The sequence below is a fragment of the Apium graveolens genome, chromosome 9 (genome assembly GCF_009905375.1).
Source record: "Apium graveolens cultivar Ventura chromosome 9, ASM990537v1, whole genome shotgun sequence".
Classification (NCBI taxonomy): Eukaryota; Viridiplantae; Streptophyta; class Magnoliopsida; order Apiales; family Apiaceae; genus Apium; species Apium graveolens.
In genome coordinates, this window is record NC_133655.1 from 190,068,897 (window position 1) to 190,077,883 (window position 8,987).

Below are 8,987 nucleotides of genomic sequence, written 5' to 3' on the forward strand. Positions count from 1 at the left end.
CGTGAGTCCAGATGGAGTGATAGTAGACCGTGGCTGCTATGACAACCAAGTCTCATAATGAATGTGAACCAGTAGTGTGGTTTATATCTTGAAACCCTTATACTTCTTCCTTGAGACGTAGTTTGCTTCCAGATTAATTGTTTTCTATCCAATAAGTTGCTTATTTTTCTTGTGAGAAAGTTAAGCACGCGAAGTAAGCAGCTTAGGGTTCTGTTAATCTCATTATAAATAAGATTATTCCCTTCTTATTTGTGAGTTTCTATTTAAAACATTATTTCCTTCCTCGGTAATTCTTTCGGTTGATTGGGGCAAACAATGCATATAATTTTACTATTTGTCTATGTGACAAAGGATCTGGTGGGACGCCACCAAGTTATGTGTTTTGAACTGTGCGGTACTAAGAATGGCCATCTTATGTACTTGTATGGTTGCTCTCAGTCATACCTACATTTTCTTCGCTGTTTCTTTTTATTCGATTCCCTTGAGTTGGAAATTTCATTTGATATGCTATGATAATGAAAGTTGACTGTCAGGAAGAATGAAAGTCCTATATCATGATATTATTAAAAAATAATGGTAACAGCGAGAGTTCAGGATCCAATGGTGGAGTTATAGCCTCGGGAAAAGTAATTCAGTGGTTGATGAATCACTTATGGGTGATAAGAAATCATCCTTAGAGGAATGGTTGGTTGAAATTTGGACTATGGTGCCTAGAAGAGTCCAGCGTTCCTTAAGTTAACTGGATTTACCAGTTTGCTCTATGTAATTGGTGGTTAATATAGACAGCCCAGTCTCGTAGTATATCAGATTAGTATTGATGTGGTAATTGAGTAGTGACGGGAAGTTAGTTAGTTGTTGTTGTAGTAAGGAGCCAATGCTACGGTGATTAGTTTCTTTATAATTCAGTTTTCCTGTACTGTTGTTGATTCTGCTACTGTCATTGTTGCTATGGTTGCTAGTACTGTTAATCTAGATTTCTTTTGTAAATGGACCCCGATATTAAAGACATGGGTATTGTGATTGGGCAGCTTTTTCTTGATACAGGTGCACCGTTTAAACGGTGATATCTTTTGTCAAATATTTTTGTTATATTTTGAATAAACTCATTTAGGTATTTCAGGAAGATGCCACCCAAGAAAGCTACCCAGTCTAAAGAAAATAGTAGTAGCTTTGCGAAGGGGGTCCAACTATAAATGAAATTCTGGATTAGTTGCGCCAGCAGCAGCTATAGCAGTTGCAGTTAATCCAACAGATTCAGCAGTAACAATATCAGCAAAGAGAGCCCCACCAAACTACTAGTTTTAAGTCTTCCCAGTTTGTCGAGCTCCCAGAGTTTAAAGGCGAAGTGGAACCTGTTACTGCCAGAAATTGGCTTAAGGAAATGGGGAAAAGGTATTTACCCTCACGTAAGTAAGTGACGATCTTAAAACAGATATGCGAGTTATTTTCTTAATAATGAAGCAAATTATTGGTGGGAATCCCCTCGTGCATTGGAAAGAGAAGGTCCTGTTTCTTGGATGAGATTTATAGGATTGTTCTTGGAAAAGTATTTTCCCGATTGTCTAATGAATCAGTTGGAAGTTGAGGTTTTAGAATTAAAACAAGGTGAAAGAAGTGTGTTGGAGTATGAGGCCAAGTTTACAGAATTGGCCCAATTAGTTCTTAAGTATGTAAGTATGGAGATTCATAAAGCAAGGAGGTTTCAACAAGGATTGAAGTCTGAGATTCGCATAGGAGTTGTGGCATTGCAACTCAAGACGTATCCTTCTGTGGTTCAGGCCGCCTTAGTAATTGAATTTGATTAGAAGTTAGCCGCTAGAGAAAAAGAAGATAAGAAGTGAAAGATAGATGATATGGAAGAAGCATCAGGTCAAGAAGGATTTAGCCAGAAGTATCAAGAAAAGGTTGGAAGGGATAAGAATAAAGAATTCAGAGGACAAAACATTTCTTCAAACAGGCCTAACAACACCTCAGTCAGCTCTAATCAAGCCAAGTCGGTTAAGTCGCCTATATCAGAGTGTAAGCAATGTGGTAAGAGGCATGGTGGAAGGTGTAAGGCGAATACTGAATGTTTCAGATGTGGAGAGAAAGGACACTACGCGTCAGAATATAAGGTGGAAAATCCAGGAGTCACCAGTTACAATTGTGGCAAGGTGGGGCATGTTGCCAGAAACTTTAGAAGTGCTTCCCGAGATAGCATGGGAGGTAGTGCATCAAAAGGTTTGACGTCCAGTACAACCAAGGGTAAGACTTATAATATGAGTAAGTGGTCAATTGTTCAAGACCCTGATAAGGGACCAGGGAAATGATTGATTACCAGAAGAAGTGAATAGTAATATCTACGGAAGCCAACCATAGGATGAGTATCCAAGGGCATAAGCAAGTATATAAAGTGTGACTAGCGCAAGTAAGGGATAATAAGAAGGAAGCGCTTAAGTAGAAAAGAATCCAGATAGCAAGTGAGATCCCAAAGGTTTATCGAGTGACTTATTAGAATAACCTTGGAATATAAGATACAACCTCTCATTAGTTACTGAACAGAGTCGGGCTGGTATCAAAAGCCCGTATCGGATAACCCACTAGGAATCAAGTAATCGATTAAGGGAAACTTCAGGATTGTGAGATAAAAGACTAATGAGACAAGGTGTAATCCGTGTTGTGAACTGATGTGGTTTATAGAAAAGAAGAATGGATGTGTGATGTTAAGTGCTGATATTAGAAGTTGACGAAGTTGATGAAAAGAAATAAGCGATCCCTGCATAAGGTTGATTATTTATATGATTCAATTAAAAGGATGTGTTGGGTTGTGAAGGTTGACCTAAGATCAGGCTACCAATAGCTAAAGGTAAGCTTGAGGTCATACTAAAAAAACTGTGTTTAAGGCAAGGTATGGACATTATGAGTTCTAATGGTAATATTTGGATTAACAAATGCATTAGTCATATTTAAAGATTTATTGAACAAAGTATATAAGGAGCACTTGCATAAGTGTAATTATATTTATTGATAACATCCTCAGCTATTTAAAATCTAGAAAATTCATATAGAACGTCCAATGATTTCTCTACGAAGATTGGAAAGGAGCAGCTATATGTTAAGATTTCAAGGTATGAATTATGGTCTCCTATTAATGATCACTCAAGCAAGACCAGTATATGTGATTAAAATCCCTGAGGAGTTAACAAAAGAATTGGAAGGAGTGAGGGTTGGAGTTTGAACAATCGAAGGTCGGATTAAAAGAATTAAAAGAATTGTCGGATTCCGAACCATTTCACTAGATTAGGAATAAGGAATATTGATTGGGAAAGGTTAAAAGTAATTCATGGTATAGAGGGGGTGAATGCGGATTCATGTCGGAAGGATATAGGGATTAAAGTTGGAACATTTGTATCACTGGAAGTTTTGTCTTGGAAAGGAATTGTAAGATTTGAGCATAAAAGTAAGCTAAGCCCTAGAAAATTCAGGATTGTATGAGATAGTAAGGAAAGTAAATAAGTTGTCTATGAGCTAGCGTTGTTGCCACAGCGGCATCACACTCCTAGTGTGTTTTGGGTCTTTGTGTCAAGGTAAGGTATTCTTTATTTAATTAAAGCAAAATGTAGTTCCCAGTCTAGATACTAGATCATAGAAAGCGAGACCTCAGGAATAAGTTTATTCCTATAATGAGTATATTTTGGAAGAATTCCCGAGCAGATAGATCTACTTAAGAGTTAGAGTCAGATATACTTGACAAATATCCTCACTTATTTAGTTAGATCAAATTCTGAGGACAGAATCTTTTTGAAGGGGGAAGGATATAACCACTCGCGTATCTTTGTATTACTTAAATGTGTAATTATGGAAAGTATTAAATAAATAAAATATGTGTATCAGTTTGATAACTGTGTGTTGTTTACTATTAGTTATGTGTGAAATATGATGTATAGGGTTATTTGAGTAATTAATTATTGAGTTGTACTGAATTGTTTTCACTTTTAAAGGTGAATTTAATGCAAAAAATTTTGCATAAATATTTGGAATGTCTCTAAAATTGTTTTTATGGTTTTATAATTACAATAATTATATTTGAGATTTTATAAAATTTAGAGATCAATATTTCATCAATTATTTAGCCCTGTATGATTTTCTGGTTGCATTTATTCGTAAAATCCGTATTTAATTCCAGTATTCTTCAAAAATTATGAAACTCATATTTATTAAAGTTTGGAATATTTCAGGAAATTTAAAATTATTTTGGGAATTTTCGGAATTAATTTTTACCCGCGCGTTGATTCGTTTAATTGCTAAAAGCGGGTATAATTTGCTTTTCAGAAATTATTTTAAAATTTTAAAAATTATGTTTTAATTAATTTGGGGATATTTATAATATTTTAAAACTATTTTGGCATCATTTCGATCAATATGCGTACGCGAGTTGTACCGTTAAAAAGATTAAAGACGATACAAATCGGGCTTCCGTCGAAAAAGGAGACACGTTGCAGCACCTTGTTAATTCACGTGTAGGCTGTTGGTTTTGTAGAATGATAATAGTAACACAGGGAGATAATCGCAATTAACCTTATCCTCATTTTTAATCTTCTTAATCTCTTATTTTCTCCCTTAATCTCTCAGCAATCTCTCAATCTCTTCTGTATATCTCTCCCTGTCTTCATTCTTTCTCTCCCACGATCTTCTCTTTTCCTGTTCAGTTTCTCCGGCTCCCCTATAGGCGCCACTGAGCTTCTTTTCCCGGTAAGCCCGCCGCCCTTTCCGGCGAAATCGCCGGCCTCCATTTCCGTTTGTTCCTAAAGCTTGGTCCTGATTTTTGAATGATGTATATACTTATATACCTGTGTATCTGTATGTGGCTGACTGCGTTCTATTTCCGCCTTATATTTCTATTTTTCCGGTGATTTCTCACCGCCGCCCTGTTGCTTAGTTGTTCGATGTTGTTGTCGTGTGTGAATATTCTAGTGTTGATTGATGTTCTGTGGGTTTTTTGGCAAATTATATCTCAGAAATTTTATTAAATTCGAAGCTTTAATTTGAATTTATAAGAAATAATACATTAAATTTTGTGATTTTCGAATTATAATGGTTCGGAAATTATCGGTGAAATTCACGCTGGAAACCCGAAGTAAATGGGTACTCGTGAATTTTTCCGCTGTCAGTGATGAACATTTATGAGCTGACGGTGGACCGTGATGATCATATTATGAGTCCTAATTTAATAAATAAATAAAACGATTTGTATAAAATGTTTTCGAAACTAGATAAATACTTGTATTACTAGTTGTATCGAAATATGAGTTACGTTGTAATGTGGAATGTGGATTTTGAACTGTATTGATTGAATTGTTTGATTTGGGTGGTTGGTTGATTTGACGTCAATTTATGTTTCGACAGGTAGTCCGATAAACAAAGGAGACGCTGCCCGATTTCTGGAAAATCAAATTTCGGAAATAGGGAAGCGTATCTTGTAATTATTGAGACGTCGAGCGAATATGTATAAATATTCTATGCGAAACTTGATTGTATGATGTGGTAAAATGCTTTGCCAAAACCAACAACCCTAATTTCGTAAAATGACGAGTATACGTATTATCTGGAAATGAAGACCAGACCGATTTTTGAGAACGTGAACCCTAATTGTTACATGTATTATAATAATATATTCAATTACAAGTCAGGAATCGTTATCGTCTGGGTAAAGTGTCTAGCGAGGATATGTCGAGCATATCTAGTCCTCTAATATAGAGTGTTTCGACCCTATAAATTCTAGTCGGAAAACTGAAAGTTGAAGTTGGACTAAAGTTAACCTAGTGATCAGTCGACGAGCTCAACGAGGTTCCAAGTAAAGGACCTGAGTGTTGAAGTCGAATCGGGGATAGTTTAATAGTAAGGTGATAAAGCCGAGCGTCCAAGTCAGTCTAAGGTTAAGCGGTATCATTTGTAAAGCTCTGCAAGGCAAGTACCCCTGATCATTCTTTTATGGTTCAGTATATGTGAATAGGTAATGTTTTATTCTCGTAATGGAACATAAACGTTTTAAGTTACGTATCCGCTGTAGTTATAAATCACTGTTTTCGATCTATTTTAGGGAAAAGTAACTTCGAAAGGTACCTATCTCGAATGAAATGATTTGCGAACTGGATTTTTTTATGTGTGCTGTTAAAATGAATGATTTTGAAATGCGATATGTACAAGTGTTTTGAAAACTGGATAAAATGATCAGATATGGGATACATAGGGGCCATAGTAGGCCTATTGAGGTGGCGTAAGAGGCTAATTCGGTTGCGCGCAAATTGTAACCGATTAGTCCAGCAGGTCAGAGACCTAGCTAGTCTCTGAGTTCCGGAACAGGTAAATGGGATGGCAGTTAAAGCCGTCTGGTGTTGATAGCCTGATCAACTATCTTCACATATCCGTATGTATCTGATTTGGCTTTGTGGTTCCCGTAGCGGAAAAGTGATTTATACAATGGATTTAGAAATGAAAATGGCATGCTAGAATTAAACTCTGGTATTTGTACACAACACACTACTACATTTGTTTGTTGAAAGCATGCTAGTTTTGAGTATCCAGTTTATGAAGGTTTACCATGTTTTGCAAATGAGCTATAATCTCTGTTCCTTCCACTATTTTATCATAAATTGCTTTACCTGTTATTCATATAGTGGTACTGCTGAGCAATTGATTGCTCACCCTTGCAGAATGTTTTGTATATATGTATTGCAGATGCTTAAGAGATTCTTTCCGTGGTAGTCAGGGCAGAGCTCCAGTTCCTTCCTCGTCGGGCTCCTCTGAGGTAGTTGTGTTCAGAGCGGATGTGGTCTGTTGAGTTGATGTATTAAGTTAATGGTCAGGATTGTATAAGGTAAAGTAAGTTGTGATAGTTGTGTAGCTTAAATCATACTTAAACCTGGAAAAGATCTAGGTAAAAGGGGTCGTATTTATACTCTATCATGGAATTGATTATATTATGTTCGTTATTGTGGTTGTTGATGACATCAACTCCTGACCCCGGGGTTGAGGCCGTCACAATCACTGTTTGACAGAACCCCATCTTCAAATCAAAGATCCACCAACTCAGGCGGAGTGTCAACTAGTCAACACTCAGTCACATTGTAATAACCCCAATTTTTAGAAATTTTTTTAAAATCCTGATGAATAATAACTTTTGCTGATGATGTTGATTAAGGAAAATTATCAGACCACACTATATAGGAGTACTATTATGGAAATTCTGAGATCGTACTAGTATTCCATAAAGTAAATGAGTGTATATAAAGGTCGTCAGAATTTGAATCCGGACACTTTGATTTATCCCGAAAATCCACCAGTTACCGAAAGAATTAAGTATAAGGTAACATGATTAAAATGATTTAAATTCAAGGATTATAAGAGAGGATCATTAAGGGAGTATAAAATATTAAGGAAGGTTTAGGAAAGCCCAAATAATAAGATCCCGGATACGATCCCCCAAATGATTAACGAGAACGAGAGTTAAGCAAACCGTAAAACAAATAAACGGTCAAGAAATAAGCTTGTAAAAGAAGCAAGGGAGATTAATCAAGTGGAGTAGAAACTAGGTGACATCATCACACCAAAAGAATATGACATGTGGCTTGGGGATGAGGTCATCAAGATGATGCAAGCACTTTATTAAAGTGAAGATGAGATATTTAATCAAGTAACCACTTGGTTAATTCACAACCAAGTAAATTTTGGCACAAATCTCAAGGTCAACCAAGCAAAAAGGAAAGCAGAAGACCATTTCTTCATTTTTGAAGAGAAAACCCGAGAGGAAAGGGGACAAAAAATGGAGAAGAAAGATATGCTTGTGTCTTGAGTTTTCCTTGGCCAATTCGCGCGTGCTACCAGTCAAATCGAAGCCCTCGAGAAGCTCAACGGATATATAGTAACCACTATCCTCACCTCCTTGACTACCATACTCGTTTTCATGATTTATGGCTAGATGAATAGTAACCATGTTTGTGTTCTTGAATTCTTTGAAAAGAGCAAGGTTGTTTAAGGTTAGATCAAGGTTCCTAGAGCCGATACAAGCTCTTTTCTTGTGTTAAGAAGCTCCAAGGAAGGTATGAATCTCTTGAACCCTTATACATCAGTAGGGTTAATAAGGTTTTAAGCTTGTATGATTTGGATTAGTAAATAAGAAGCTTGATCCATGTTTGTTAGTTGTTTTGGTTGATTTGTATAAATTATGGTTAACGAATCTTTGGTTATAATTAATGGATCTTGATTGTGGTTGAATGTGTTAAAAATATTGAGAATGTGGACTGAGATAGTGTTGTACAGATGAAATATTGATGGATTGGTGATGGTTGATGTATTGGTGAGGTTTTGGCATAGTGAAAAATTTGGAAAACTCGTAAATATAGTCGTCGTAATGCCCGTTTGCATATAGACTGTTTGTGCTTAAAATAAGGATAAGAAAACCCACTGCTTAACTGTAACTTTGCCATTTTTATCTAGATCATGTCGTAAGCTTCGTTTTGGTATATGGTTCGCTTAGATCCGATGTACGGTTTAGTAGAAACGACCGTTTTAAGTAACGGCGTTTCACGAGCGAACCATTACACCTCGCTTTACTTTAAAACCTTGTTTAAGGCCCTTAAAAGACTAATTGAAACACGAGAGAATTATGTCAAGTGAATAAGGCAGTTACTAAAGTTCTCGCGAAAGAGTCGCCTTAAAATTCATAACGGTTAATTTATTAAAATTAGTGGAGCCGAGGGTACGCGAGCGATTAACGCAAATCGCTACGCGTATAAGCGACCGTAAGCGACCATTAGGGTATGAGTGAGTTTTGACTAGTTTCTTAAGCGACCATGGTCTAATTCCGGCTTATGTTGTTGTTAATAGGTTACCGAACCTACTCTAAGCTTAAGTCTACCCCTGAACACTCATGCAAGTTTTCTACCCTTTATACTGTTGTTGTGATGCAAATATATATGGATTATCTTGTGATCCGTGCGTGATTGTTA